The sequence below is a fragment of the Bos grunniens genome, chromosome 14 (assembly GCF_055505025.1).
Source record: "Bos grunniens cultivar Pamir isolate PY7600 chromosome 14, Bosgru_T2T1.0, whole genome shotgun sequence".
Classification (NCBI taxonomy): domain Eukaryota; kingdom Metazoa; phylum Chordata; class Mammalia; order Artiodactyla; family Bovidae; genus Bos; species Bos grunniens.
In genome coordinates, this window is record NC_141178.1 from 49,078,788 (window position 1) to 49,094,826 (window position 16,039).

The following is a 16,039-nucleotide window of genomic DNA, read 5'->3' on the forward strand; positions in this document are numbered from 1 at the left end:
ACATACTCTTTTTTTCTGTGACATATTCCTTGCATTGCTCTGAAAATCAGTGACTTTTTAAATAACAAATAGAAATATAGGATATGTTTTAAAAACAAAGCTATTTTTTCCAAAAAAATCAAAACCACACTTTAAAATTCTAAGTTAATCTTTTTTTGGAATTATTAAATTATTATTCATGATACTGCAAGATGAAAAATGTAAATTAATGATTTTGAAAGACATTTATAATCCAATAATGACTCATTTTACTTCCTCTACAAATAAATCTGTCTTAGACATAAATTATGTAGGTACATACTGGTTTATATACTCACATAATTTAGAAAGCTCTGAAGACTATGGCCCTTATACTTCTCTTGGGAAAATTCCAGAACCTGAGGACGTATGTCCAATGTTTATTTCTCAGTGAGGTGACGTCAGGGCAGCTCAACTCCAGGGATTAAACCAAGGTCTCCTGCATTGCAGGCAGATTCTTTACCCTCTGAGCCATCAGGGAAGGCCATGGAAGGCAACAGGTTTCCCTAATGTATTACATATATAATAATATATGTATTTGGAATCACTGGAAACATGAAGCAGTGAAGTAGGTGTTAGAAGACATGAGTTCCAATGTGGATTACTCTACTCGCTAGCTCTTTAGACTCCTCTCTCAGATGCTGTTTTCTGGTGTGCAGAAATGATGTATTTGCTTTGCTAATCCAAAGACTGCAAGTTCCAGTGATTTGACTCAAAGGAAAATGTTTTGAGGGTGTGATGGTTAATATTATTGTCATCACTTGGGTAGCATTCTGTTGGCAAAGGTTAAAAGGGGCCTTTACAAACAAGGCTCTTTATAACAAAGCTTCGAAGTTTCAGATCAGTGCTTGGGTATTTCTGGTAGAATAGATTTTCCACAAAGAATACACCTAAACAGTAAATGCTTCTGCTGGTATTTGTTCCAGCCCTGAGACTTCTCTGCAGTCTGGCACTAGTAAGAGGGGCCGTGGGAGAGCTGGCTTCACACCCTCATGTTTTCCTCGATTCTAGAGGACATCTGACACATGAAATCCAGTTAGTCCTGGTAGAACTTTACTGCCTTATACGTTTCGATAAAGCCTGGCCTAGAACTATCTGGGAAATGTGGGTTTTAGGATTTTTTTTAGGCAGGCTTCATCTCCTCAGGTGGTGCTGGTGGTAAAGAATCCATCTGCCAATGCAGGAGATACAAGAGATGCCAGTTTGATCCCAGGGTCAGGAAGATCCCCTGGAGAAGGAAATGGCAACCCACTCCAGTATTCCTGCCTAGAGAACTGCATGGACAGAGGAGCCTGGCAGGCTACGGTCCATGGTGTCTGAAAGAGTTGGACACGATTGAGCACAAACACCTTCATACTTTTTTTCCGTTTCCTCGGATGTAAAATGGGGGATTTTTACCTAGATGATCTCTGAGGTATACCTCTTATAGTCTGTGCTTCTGTGATATTTTCCATGCCTTTCTTGGAAAATCAAGCCTTAATTCTGATTATTCCAGAAAACTACAAGAAATAAGATCCAGTAGATCCAATAGAATGTGTGATAATTTCCTCTTTCTTCTAAGTGATTTAAAACCTCTCATCTCACTGGCAAATTGTCTTACAGCTGAGAATGTGATTTCAAGCCAATGAATTTTTATAGTCAAATCCAACTACAGAAACAGAAAAATATGATTTACTGTGGGGTTTTCAGGGAATTTTAATTTATGATATGCAGCAGATAGTGGATACTTTCATCCAGGTGGGGTGGGTCTGTCTGTCTGGCACTGTCCCTAAAATTCTGGTCTAGCCATAATTTTACATGCCCTTAAAAGTGGAACTGTCACAATCTCCTCAGTTCAGCTCTCAAGAGAAATTAATTGATAGCATAGACTCCTGAGTGGCTGGCATGTGAGTGACACCCAGCTCTGCAATTTCACATCTAATCAAGGAGGATGGGAATTCTAGTTGGCCTATTGTCTATTTAAATCTGTTTCTGGATGGAATTCAGCTGGCCCAAATGCAGCACTGAGAAAGTGATGTGCAGAAGATGGAAAAATATTAAGCCAGAAAACTGGTGCATGAGATAGTGCTTTCCACAGTGTCAAAAGAATTGCCTGTGGTTGTGGATTTACTTTTGATTAGTTTCCTCAAATTTCTCAGTGACTAAAGTGCAGCTTTCTATTCCAATTATCCTTGACCAATCTGGCTATGAATATATAATGACCTATGGCCTATATCAGATATACCGTCTTGAAGCTATGCTTGATAGAGGCAGAGGTTTAAAACTCAACTTCTACCTTCATGTTTCTGATAAGAAAGAGAGGGAGCAATATTAAAAATCTATGAAGAATAGTAATAAATGCAAAATTGTAGTTAATCAAGAGCTAAAATTAGATGGCAACATGTTAAGTGGTAAGAGATCACCTATGAGAAGGGACTTATTGATAGTTGGTATAGCAAACAAAAGAAAGTTCCATGTAAGTAATGGGGTAATTTTTCTTCAAGGATGGGTGAGATGTGAACATCACAACTATGATGGGAGGACAGCCTGAGCCCAGAAAACACTATGGGCAAATCCTTAGCAGTAAAAGTAAGTGATGGAAATTTAGGAGATACTGAACCAACTTAGTAAAGAACAGAAAGTACATCAGGGAAGGGATATGGTTCAAGTGGAAAACATGACGCATGTCCTTAAAGGCTGGTGTTTTATTTATTAATAAGCTGGGTGCTATAGAGAATTGGCTATTTTAGAATAATGGAAGGGCATAATGAAAATGATGCTAGAAGATTAGTTTAATAGTGATATATAAAATGAGCGGAAAAAGAGCAAGAGATGGTGCAAACTGGATTAAAGTCCTTCCCTGTTCCTCCCACCACGCTTTTTAATTTCAAAGGAGAATATCTTATTTATTTAGACTGGTCTTAGGGAAAGAGCAGAGCTTGCCAGTTAAGGAGAATAATTTGATGGAGGGAACAGTAGAAAAAAGGTTAAGAAGTAGTGGGAGGCATGCTCCTGAAAGGTTAATTAATTTGCTCAATATCTCATTATTAATGGTAACCAAGCTCTAGAATCTGGGTTGCCAATGTTTTCCCACTGTACCACTCTGCTTCTTTTTCCTGACTATAACACAACTGCCACTGTTCAGCAAATTTTGTCATTGCTAGTGACATTTTAATCTATTACTTGCCCAGCATGAAATAAGCTTACCTAAAGCCAATGAGGCAGTCCAGTGAGGTTTTCTAAACTTGTAATAGTGGCAGAAACAATTAGAAGAGTACTTCCAATTCCACTTCTGAGATGAAGGCAGTGGGTGCCCAGAAGGGTGGCTCAATGGATTTCTGGTTTTATCTACTTTTTATTAAAAACTTTTTTTTTTTTGCCGTGCCACGTGGCATTTGGGATCTTGGTTCCCTGACCAGGGATTGAATCCATAGTCCCTACATAAGAAACACAGACTCTTAACCACTGGGCCACCAGGGAAGTCCTTGGATCTCCAATTTTAGAGCAAAACAACTAATGAGAATAACAACCACTACACATGAAGTGTTTCATAAAGCTTATTTCCTGTTTTCTGTCCTTATTTTTGTGTCAAAAAAACATGACTCTAAAACACGGTATGTTTGACTGGTATTTTCCCTTCTTCCTCTCCACTTATTCATTTTTCTTTTCTTAGAAGGACTATGCTTCTCCTTGTCAAGAAGTCTTTGTACCTCTGAGACAGGTGGATAAGTTGAACATGTAGGAATAGAATCCTGAATTGAAATCTGAGTTTAGACAGTCTGGATGAAGGAGTTTTAGAATATCAGCCTATACTCCATACCTTCATCTCCACATATGCAGGCTCATGGGCCTGTTGACCTAAGTGGACACCAGCAGAAAAGACCCAGTGTTAAACTTCACAGTTAAACCCAACTTTTGTGCTTGCTGCAGATGACATTTATTGCTCTAATGATGGAATGAGTGTATTCTGTCTTTTTTCCTTAGTTCCTTGCACTGGATGTCTTGAGAATGACCAAGTCAGTCGTTAGCCATTAATAGCTTCCGAGTATAAACTAACTCATGCTAATTTGACCCCCATGGGTGGCAACCCTAACTGAGAACTAGATTTATAGGTGCGGATACTTAGGCTGGCATTTCTCCAATAGGAACCAGGGAACATGGTTCAGCAAGCTCAGTTGAGTAAAATAAAACGGGCCAAAGTCTTCATTAAAAATTTGAACAGAACCCAAGTCTCTTTTGAGGAACCAAAATGCTGTCAGGTCTCCCCAGGTCAGTATTATTCCCACAAATTCCTAGCAATTTAAATCCCAAATCTAGCAGATTCAAGCAGTGTATTCTTTCAATCATGCTGCCCTGCTCCTCCCCACATCTGATGCAAGAGTGTGAAATGGCAAATATAATCTTCTACCTCTAATAAAATTATACCTAATCCTGAAAATTATTCATTGATTTAGTATCAAGAATGGCTCTCCTGTTTTTGGAGAGAAGCTTAAAATGAAATGTGACAAACAAAAGAATAGAACAAGAGGAGATAGAAAGAAAAGCAGGAGGGCAGGAAAATCTCTCTCAAAGCTTTAAACTAAGAATGATTTGTCGTTGTAGTGAGTGAAAAAGGGAGTGTCTATATCACTTGTAAAATAAGTCATTCACACGTTTTGTAAAAGGATGTCAACCAAGTTATAAGCTGAACGTTTATGAGCAGAAGCAACTTAAATATTTCATCTCTTCTTGCCTCTTTACTCTTTAAATTATATGTCCCTCTCCACTAACATTTTCTGAGCTGAAAGAAGAGAATTACAGATATTGCGCAGAAGTAGTTTGTTGTTCTGACTTGAAAATCCCTTACTTCCCTTAAGTTTAAAAACACTAGAAGAGTTATTGAGCCAATTATGTTCTGAATCTGAGAAAAGATCCTTTTTATCTGAGGAGGAATATGTCATAAAAAACACCACAGTGGTATCTTCTGCCTTCTGTCCACGGATGATCAGAAAGTTCAATTTTATGGCTTCAAAATTATATTATTAAACATTTAGACGCACATGTATTTACCTGTTGGAGTAGGGAATGGCAGCCCACTCCAGTATTCTTGCCTGGAGAATTCCATGGACAGAGAACCACGGCAGGCTATCGTCCATGGTGTTACAGACAGTTGGACACAACTGAGCACACAGGACACGCACTTGCCTGTGTTGCGTTACAAAGTTATCTCAGCCATAGCTTGGGATGTGTATAGTGTTACAAAAGGAAGTTCTACTTCCAGCATCCTTATTTTCCTTAAGGGATGTCACCACTCCCTGATTTCCTGGGCTTCATGCCTGTGTCTTCTTTGCCACTTGTCTTTCCTTTGTCTTTTATTTGACTAATTACCAAGCTTTTCACAATGTTTCTTGCACCCATCCGTTCCTCACTGTCAGGGTTACTGATGAGAACAGCAACTTATTTTTCATTTTCTTTTTTGGACTCCCAATTGAGTGTTCCCCCCACACTCATCTCTTTCTCTCTTTCCCTCTCCCCATTCCTGAAAAACCTACTGCTCAAACATCCTAAGGCATCTATTTCAAAAGTAGATACAACCTCGCTAGCTGAAGTCCTGATGTGTCATGACACTCTGGAATCTGGCCTAATTCAGCTGACATGATGTGCTTAAAGTAGAAAAGGGGGGACGTCCCTGGTGGTCCAGTGGCTAAGACTCCAAGCTCCCAGTGCAGGTGGCACAGATTTGATCCCTGGTTGGAAACTAAGACCCTGCATGCCACACAGCACAGCCAAAAAATAAAAAAGACTAAAAAATGGTACAAAGTAGAGGCAACCAAGGACTGTATTCTTCCTCCTCCTTCTTTCTCATCTTTTTCTCTCTCTTCCTCCATCACTTTTTTCCTTTCTCTTCCCTCTCCTCTGCCGAATACCTCCTTTATCATATTCCCAAACTGCATCTATGCACATCCTCTGACTCAGAAATACTATGACTTGGCTTGCAAACGACATGCACAATTTAACTCCAAGCCTTAACTCAGGTGGTTCCTTCTGCCGTCTTGGAAAAAGCTTCCAACTCTTTGAATTCTTACTAAGTTCTAGGTGCTGTGTACAACATCTTACTTTTATTATCTCACTGAACTTTCTACACTTTGTGATGATCATATCTCCATTTGACAGAGAAGAAAACTGAGGAAAAGAGGGTAAATGAATTGTCTCCATAGACTTTGCAAAGAATGGAGGTGAATCACTGCTCTGATTCATCTGCTTAATGACCTGGAGAAAAGTCTTGCCGGGCTCAGATTCCCGCTCCACCAGTAGGGGGCTCTGTGGACATCCTTTTTATTTAATTAGTAGTAATAATTGACGGAGAAGGCAATGGCACCCCACTCCAGTACTCTTGCCTGGAAAATCCCATGGACGGAGGAGCCTGGTGGGCTGCAGTCCATGGGGTCGCTAAGAGTCGGACACGACTGAGCGACTTCACTTTCACTCTTCACTTTCATGCATTGGAGAAGGAAATGGCAACCCACTCCAGTGTTCTTGCCTGGAGAATCCCAGGGATGGGGGAGCCTGGTGGGCTGCCATCTATGGGGTCGCACAGAGTCGGACATGACTGAAGCGACTTAGCAGCAGCAGCAGCAGCAGTAATAATTGATATTTGACCACAAAATTCTTTGCATTACTACTAAAAAAATTTGGGAAGTGGGGAGCGTGTCTTCCACTCACAGCTAAACTAGATATTCCTAAAGGGAAAGAATAGTATCCTATATTATTTTGTAATCCTCTGAGCACTGGGATAGAAGTATATACACAAGAAGTTGTTGAGTACATATGCTCAGTTGCTCCGTCTCGTCTGACTCTTTGCAACCCCATGGACTGTAGCCCACCAGGCTCCTCTGTCCATGGGATTTCCCAGGCAAGAATACTGGAGTAGGTTGCCATTTCCTGCTCCAGGGGATCTTCCCAACACAGGGATCGAACCCTGGTCTCCTGCATCTCCTGCATTGGCAGGAGGATTCTTTACCACTGCACCACATATTAGCATATTGATACAGCTTTCAGTCTGTTCTTTTGGTTTTATTTAGAAGTTACCTATGGTTGTTTCTTAGGATAACAGATCAACTGCCAAAAAGTAGTTTAAGCTGTTTGATATTGAGTCTGTCCCTCAAGTCTCTTTTACTAAATATAGATACCATATATGACATGAATGGGATAACACATGTGAAACCTTTGGAAATAAATAATACACCCCTTGCTTTTATTCATTTGCTGTATCCAGAAGAGTTTCTTTTTTCTTGCCAGTGTGAAAGCTCTCAAGATAAAGGAAGGAGCACATGATTTTAGAGGCCTTTTTTGGGGGGAAGATGCACTTCTTGTAGATGAAAGTTAAAAGCTGAAGTGTCCAGAATTTATGGATGCAACACCAAGCACATCTGTGTGCTAGGATATTCTACTCAGGGGAAGACTGATTACTGGCAGGTGAAGGTTAAGGAGGAAGCTTGAAACTAGCAGGAAGTCTATTCAGAGGACATGTTATGTTATAGAAAGGTGATTTTGATGCTAAGCCAAATTAGTAATAGGAGTTTGAGGCTAATAACCACAGGTGTACACTTTTATGTTAACTTACCAAGAAATGCACAGTCTTGTATGCATTTCATCTATTATCATCATGACCCTGGTAGAGCTAATATCTCATTAACAGTTTGGTCTTCAGTTTTAAGTTAATATAGCAGGTGTTGCCTATGAGTTATAACACCATACCACAAAACTGGTCAATAAACAGAACCCCCTGAAATTCAGATTTTTAGTTTGTCTGTTAAGAATGTACTCTTGTTGCTCAGAGATGCTTAGATTGGTGTATTTGGAGGCTCTATCAAGGAAATGACTACAGGAGAATTTTCCTGAGCTCTTGAAATAAATTTGTTTCAGGCCTATTATGTATTCCATGAAGTGGAAAAGCTGCGTATATTAGTAGCTCTATTTGCAGATGAGAAAAAGCAGAACAAAGTAATAACAAAAACTAGTTCAGGGTTTCAGTTCATTGTAGCAATAGACCTTCTTTCTAGCAACCACAGTTTGTAGCTGAGCTGAAGATTTGGACAATGCCAACACCAGAACAACAAATGAAGTGAAAGGAAAATGAAATGAAAAGATGCTTGCTCCTTGGATAGAAAGCTATGACAAACCTAGACAGCATATTAAAAAACAGAGACATCACTTTGCTGACCAAAGTCTGTATAGTCAAAGCTCTGGTTTTTCCAGTAGTCATATACGGATGTGAGAGTTGGACCATAAAGAAGGCTGGGCACCAAAGAATTGATGCTTTCAAACTGTGGTGCTAGAGAAGACTCTGAAGTGTCCCTTGGACAGCAAGGAGATCAAATCAGTCAATCCTAAAGGAAATCAACCCTGTATATTCATTGGAAAAACTGATGCTAAAGCAGAAACTCCAATACTTTGTCTACCCAGTGCGGAAAGCTGACTCATTGGAAAAGACCCTGATGCTGGGAAAGATTAAAAGCAAAAGGAGAAGGGGCGGCAGAGGATGAGATGGTTAGATAGCATCACTGACTCAATGGATATGAATTTGAGCAAACTCCAGGAGATAGTGAAGAACAGGGGAAACTGTTGTGCTGCAGTCCGTGGGGTCACAAAGAATCGAACACGACTTAGCAACTGAACCACAACAATAGAACAGAGATGAAGACTGAGGAGAGTAAAAAAACTGAAGAGAATAAAACAAAAGCAAAAATATATGAAGGTGGATGAATGTGTACTTCAGAGTCAATTGCTTTGGAAGAGAAAATTCAATTATTGTACTTTTATAACATAATTGGATATGAGATAAAAACAAATCCCCTTCTTACTATGGCTCTTCTCTTACACAAGTGTCCAGTCTTGCTCATGAGTTTATCAGCCAAATAAACTTTTGAATCTTTATTTTATGTTCAACCAGAGCCAATGGGGCTCTTAACCCGTTGCCAAATGCTGCGCCCTCTGTCAACCATCTAACTGTCTTGTGTGAAAATTTATCACTACCTGAAATTTGTAGATTAACTTGGGTAGACACTACCTTCTCACCCAGAAACACATTGTATCTGCTCATTTTTCAGCATAGCTCTTCAGTATTGATTTCACCCTCTCTAGTTAATTAACAGTGGCATGGCTCAGAGTTTCTTAGATCCACAATTTCAAATATGCAGAAATATTTTCTTACAGATCTGTGGTTGTGGAGTAAAAAGGAGATCAGAGTATAAGAAAAGATTTGACTTTTGGAGGTCAAGTGTAGAGCTACATTTTTTTAATTAACAGAGGTTTAAAATGCACCATTGTGGAGTAGTACATGGATCCCATATTTTCAGCATCTAGTGTATCTGCCAGAGAAGGCAATGGCATCCCACTCCAGTACTCTTGCCTGGAAAATCCCATGGATGGAGGAGCCTGGTGGGCTGTAGTCCATGGGGTCGCTAAGAGTCGGACACGACTGAGCGACTTCTTTCACTTTTCATTTTCATGCATTGGAGAAGGAAATGGCAACCCACTCCAGTGTTCTTGCCTGGAGAATCCCAGGGATGGGGGAGCCTGGTGGGCTGCCATCTATGGGGTCGCACAGAGTCGGACACGACTGAAGCGACTTAGCAGCAGCAGCAGTGTATCTGCTCCTAGAGATGAGGTCCAGCCAGGTAACTGTTAATGCTTCATTTTGAAAGTTGCATAGTTGTCTCTGCTGGTAAGAGAGAGACATCTCCAGAAATCCTGCCTTGCCCTTCATTTATAGGACTCCCATTTTCTTTCCTTTCCCTGGTCTGGGGCAGGTGCAGACCAGATGATCAGGAGTGCAAAGAATATTCTTTGATCTATCCCAAGATCCTGAAAACTGAATGACCAGGGTCCTAGGACGTATCTGCTAGGTGGCATTTAGTGCTTTGTGAGATCATTTCTCGGTCTGCCCACTGCCCTTCTGGGGGAAGGATACAGATAGACGACTCAGTGTTTGATGGTGGGTGCAGAGTTTGGAAACAGGCCAGAACTAAAGCTGATTGCGTTCAGCTTTTTGTTCAATTTGCTTTCAAGGTGAAGGATAGCAAAGGTCCAAGCGCCTTGCTTTGTCTAAATGGTATCTTGCTTTACCAATTACTTCTGGAAGCTTGACCTGACTCTCTACAATGTTTTGCCAAGTTATTATTTCTTTCCAAACAGTGAGGCAGGGGGAAGGAAGAGAACCACATGACCCGTTGGTGAATTCAGCTCCCTGCTGGGGTCCACTGCCTAGGCCCTTTGTTCCCCTCGCCCTGCAGCCCAGCGTCTGCTCTTTATTATCCTTTAATGCAGGACCCAGGACTCCCTCCTCCCTCCAAAGGGTATTCAGCTGTCACCATTGTCCCTATGGGTCCATTAACTCAGTTGCTCCAAATCACCTAAATGCTAAAAGCAGCTCTTCCTGCTCCCCGTCTCCTCCCCAACTTCCACCCCACTACCACCTTTGGTGGCAGAGAAAAAGGCTAAAAGAAGACATGTTCTAAATAGACAGAATGAGTGATTGACATGACCAAGATGAACACAGTCACGCATCCTAGACCTGCATCCACTTATGTATATACCAACCTTCTTTCTCCCCTGTTTATTGCACATGCGCTGAGCTAGGTGCTTTGTAGGTTTCTTCACAACTTTCCCAAAGAATGTATTCCTCTCTTCATTTTACAGGAGCTGAACAGTTAAGTCATCTGTTCAAAGCCACACAGTTCATGAGAAGCAGCACGTGAATTACAGCACAAGTCTGTCTGAACCCAAAGACTGTTCTGCTTCCTAAATCATATTTGAAATCTCACACCATAGCAAAATTTCCTGCCACTGTTATAGAAAACTGAAATAGATGGGGGGGGGGCGGTTCAGATAATAGTCGAGCTTAATTTGGGGCAATCATTTCACAAGTGGCATCTTTCCTAAGCTGTATTTCCCAAATATAACCAATCAAGTTTTACCATTTTTTTCCTTTTTCTTTTATGAATGGAGAGGAGGCTATCAGAGCCAACAAATGACTCTAAAGTGGGATAATTAGAAGAGTGCCTTGCATATCTGAGCGACCTTGTGAGCTAGTTGACACACATCTTTTAATGAGACACAAAGTGGACCAGACTAGTTCCTGTCTTAGGAGACTTCACCCTACCTGAGCAGTCAAGTGATAAAAAGGCAAGGGTAAAGAAACAAGGTAATTGTGTTAATGGTCAGCCCCAAGGGATGGGAAACCTCAGTGGGATATATGGTAGTCAGGGAAGGCTTCCTGGAGGAGGTGGAACTTAGAGAGGCTGAGGATGTCCTACACACAGGCTTATAAACATAGAACCAGAAGGAATACACGTAATGATAAACTCCCATTTTGCAGACAATAAGATGGGAAAACTGGAGTGGTTAGAGGTAAGAGAAGAGACCAGGAAGTGGGGGACATTGACCTGGCCACTTCAGTCACAGGGAAGGGTAGACTTCTGTTGCTGTAGGGATTTACAGTTGGAAGTGAAGTGAAGTGAAAGCCACTCAGTCGTTTTCGACTCTTTGCGACCCCATGAATTGTAGCCTGCCAGGCTCCTCTGTCCATGGAATTCTCTAGGCCAGAATACTGGAGTGGGTAGCCATTCCCTTCTCCAGGAGATCTTCTCGACCCGGGGATTGAGCCCAGGTCTCCCACATCGCAGGCAGATTCTTCCCCGTCTGAGCTACAGTTGGAAGGTTAGGGCCAAAAAACAAAGGGCCAGCATGTCGTACTGAGAAATTCAAACTTCATCTTGTGGACAATGACAATCCATCTGGTAAGTCACAGCTGAGAAATGTTTTGATGGAACCCATGGTTTTTTTTTTTAGGAAGCTCAACGACAACTGGTGGACAGGAGGGAAGTGGAGGCAAGAGGACCCGTTAGGAGGTTGTTGTAATGACCCACGTGTGAGGGATCATTGCACTGGAGCAGTAGCTGTGGGCCAGATGTGAGTGATGCTTTACAGGAAGGACTCACGGGATTTGATGGCAGTTTGGCTGTGGGGATGAGAGGAATATTAGAGCGAAAAAAAAAAAATGCTAACAGACGAATAGCCCTCCTTCCCAGCATATTGAAATAGAGTTGAAAATATTTTAAATGAGAAACATATTTCAGGACAAACTTTTCCCATAAAATATCTTCTTTCAAATCTTTCTCCCCGCATGGATCTAACCTAAAGGAAAGGTAAATTTGCCATATCACTATAGACTTAATTTCATCCATGAGCCTCGTTTTCTTCAAAGTCAATAATAATGATTAAAAATGATAATCTATTTCGAGTCAGCTCCTTAAACATTTTAACTCCCTTAAATTTACTACATGTTCTCTGCACACACAAAAATATTGCACGGGGGAAAAAGAACCAGATGTCCTGACCTGACCCATTGGTTGGCCTCATCCACATGGCAACAGTTGGTAAAATCTCAGTACTCAGTATCAGAATTCCTGCTCTCTGGATTCCTAAAGAATAAACCATTTGAAATCAAAACCACAGAAGAACAAAACCCCATATCCATTCCCTTATGGGTATTTACTTAAGACAGGAAATGCAAAGTGTCAGACATGCCACTCTTCAGTACTATTACAATGGAAATGACCACAGCAATCTGCTTTAAGTCACATAAATTTCCTTAGGAGGCGAGCACAGAGAGAGCCCTTTTAGTTCTTTGGTGAAGGCTCTCGCTCATCATCTACCACAAGTTCAGTGACTGCCTGGATTCATGGATTTTAGTTTTCCACAACACTGTCAAAGTGGGTTTTGTAAGCTAATGGATCAAGCTTTCAGATCGCTTTCGGCCTCAGATTTGTCACCTTCCTGCGTGCCTTGATCACAGGCTGCAGCCACAGGGCAAGTTGAGATTCCCCCCTTCACGCCCCCCAGGGATGTTCCACCTCTCTGGGAGATATACCCTGTGCTCAAGCACTTTCACAGCTGTTAGAACACTGATGGGGACTTCACGTGTGTTACCCGTGCAAGTGCTGTCAGGAAGAAACCAAGTGTCAAACAGAGGTATGTGGAAGTCACAGTCAATACGCTTCTGAATGTTTTCCATCTGGAACAGTGGATTTCGATTTTGACAAGAAACGGGAATTGCCCTGTGGGCGCTGTCTTGAAACAGATCCTTTTGGTTCATTAAGTAACTTCATGTTACCTTTGCCTTGTTAGAGGGAGGAACATACAACTTTGCCTTCTCAAGGCGTGAATTTATTATTTCTCAACACTTCCTTTCTTGCTTCCATCCTGCCTAAATCCTGCGGACAACTGACTTTGGGCGGGGACAGGGGAATTCTCCCATTTTGCCCAAATCCTGGGCAGACAGCTTGGTGGTCAGTCTATAGTATTAGCACCTTATGCTTGTTGCGGGTGGGCGGGGAGCAGGACGGGGGGCGGGGGGGGGGGTGTCCCGTGGCTAATCAGTGGCTTGCCTTTGTTAGAGGCCATCAAACCATGTCTCCCTGAGAAAGAGCTATCGGTGACGAGGGCCTTGACTTTTTCCTGAAATATCTCTGTGATCATGGAAAGTGGCATTGGTAGCCAGCACTGTACCTGCTCCAGGCTGTGCCTGTTATCCTAATCCTGACCTCACTCCAGATATTAGTTTGCTTTTCTGTCTTTATTTTGTTAAACCCCAGTTCCACTGTAAAGCTAAAATGGAATGACTGGAATTCCAAAAGACTTCAGCTTATGAACTTAGTCCTCTTTGGGTTATGTAATATTGGGAATCGGATCTTACTCAGTCCTCATAACTGCCTGGTTATTTCTGAGGATGTTTCCTCACTGAAGAAGACTTTTGAAACAGTTTCAGAGAACACTCTGTTTAACAGCTAGACACAATGATCACACATTTTTTTAATTTTTCAAAAGAGGATTAATAAACCATAATGGAAAAGAAAATAAATACAAAGAGGATTAAAAAATAAACTCTCTGGTTGCCAAAAATATATATGCAATGTGACTTGAACCATAATTTTTTCAAGCATCTTTCTGTACCCAAATACAAATATCACAGAGCATTAGCCATAAATCCTGTTATTCAACCTACAAAACAGCTCTTATTTCAGAATAGCTTATATACAGTATTATTCATAGAATCTCTCACCTGTCAAGGGTGAGGGTGTTGGGTTTCTCTACTCAGTTTGAAAGCCCAATAGGAGCAGGAATTCTTAAGCACCACAGGTATCTGAACACTGATGTGGGAAGGCAAGTCGGTTAGGGTGCAAAGGAAGTAACACATGGATTCACCTCACTGGATCACAAACTTGAAAAATGGAAAAAAATTATTTTTTATCCCTGTACAAAAACAGGACATCAACTTGAAAGACCTTTGTTAGACCACAACTTAAGCATCAGATCTAAGCCCCCCTTGCTCCATCCAGTTCAATTTAATTTTGGTGATGCTTTCAACAGTGGTTACATTAATGGCTACTCACTATACCATGACAACTCATTTTGTATTGTCAGATGACCATTCATTTCCAATGACTAACTTGTAATTAAAACCTTTTTTTTTAAGTTTGTTTATAACCAAGCCAGAAAACCTATTTACATTTAATTAACACTTCAGATAGCCTGTTTAAAAACCCATAAATGTAGGGACTTTAACGATCCATTAGAGGTGCTTCTTTACTTTTCAGTGACTTGTAAAACTTTCACAAACAGATCTGCAAATGAATTACCTCCATCTGCTCCCCTGCAGCTGCAAAAGGGCCATGTTAAAAAAGCATTTTCCTACTTCCTCCTTTTCTGCTTTTCTTCTAGCTCTAAGCATTTTGGTTTTAAAGCCGCTCTCAGCTGCTCTGAAGGCAGCCCCTCAAGGAGTTTCTAAGTTTAGAGTCCATCTCCAACTGGTTTTGCAAACACTTTGGTCCACCTCAAATCAATGCAAAAAAAAAATTGGGGAAGAAAGCGTTTCCATCTCTGCCAGCAAATAGACTCTTCAAAGAACCTTGAGCCACTGGGTGGTAAAATGCCACAGTTTAAAAGTGACTGGTAAATTTCGAAAGCTGAGAGACATGCTTTCTTGGATTTCTCCATCCCTTCTGAACAACGTCTAGCTCCTGTTTGGAATATGCAACGGGGATATGAAAGGGTGGGGGACAAACAGGCTTCCAAAGACATTTTCTTAGCTATACCTTCGAGAGCAAGGCTTGAGGAGAGTTAGTTCTGTAAAGACAGCCAAGCACCAAGCTATGTCAGCCCTGCAGCAGCCGCTTTGAGAGGAGGGCAGCAACTGGGTTTGACAAGTGTGCTGTGCTAGCATTCCATTCAAAAGTATGTTGAGAGAGAGAGAGGCTCATTCAATGTCTTTTACTTTACCTGAAAACACTGCTTTTCTCGTGGCTGCGGAAAACGAATTCCTCCTCTTCTCCCCGGAGCAAAGGAGTTCTCTTGCCCGCAATTCTCCCTTGGAGAAGACCACACAGCTCCGGCAAGGCAGCCTTCCTACTCCTAATCCCCACTCGAATGTGATGACACACGCTAACCCCAACCATCTGGTGAAACACGTCTTCAAGCACTCAGCACAGTGGTGTGTCAAGGCGGGCTGCCCAATCCGATTGCTGGGGCTGGGTGTCTCTCTCTCAACGACTGGAGGCTGAGGGCAGGGCTGAAACTGGAGGTCTGAGAACTCCCAGTCAAGTAACCTGAGATTTTTCGAGAGAAAGAAACTGCTATAAAAAGAGAAGAAGTGGGAGGCGCTAACGAGAAGGTGGAGGGGATGAATTATTCCGGTGGCCAGTTGTGCGGTACTTTTCACAACTCCTTGTGCGCCCCGCGGGGATGATGGGGACCCTCCGTAAGATGCACAGAAACGCCAAAAAAACAAACAACTTTTCCTGCCAAGCTAGGGAGCGCAATCTTCTAAACGAGGTCCCGCCCCCCTCCCATCTCCCTCTCCGCCAGGAGATAAAAAATTCATCTTGACATACTGATAAAGTGTTCATGTAGGAGTCGTTTACACTGAAATGTGACATCTACGTTTTGAAATCTAAACTCCTACCTTCTCTTGATGAGATCGTGGCTGCCTCCAACATTCCTG

At 41.7% G+C, this 16,039-nt stretch overlaps 1 protein-coding gene across 3 annotated transcripts in view; it reads right to left on the reverse strand.

The window, feature by feature from the left end:
* The window catches only part of SULF1 (sulfatase 1), a 198,344-nt gene extending 182,875 nt beyond the window's left edge, over positions 1-15,469 (reverse strand). For all 3 annotated transcript variants that reach the window (XM_086335453.1, XM_086335456.1, XM_086335450.1), the window contains exon 1: positions 15,319-15,469. The gene's annotated coding sequence lies outside the window, so the exon portion shown is untranslated. The remainder of the gene's footprint in view (positions 1-15,318) is intronic.
* Between the last annotated feature and the right edge of the window lie 570 nt (positions 15,470-16,039).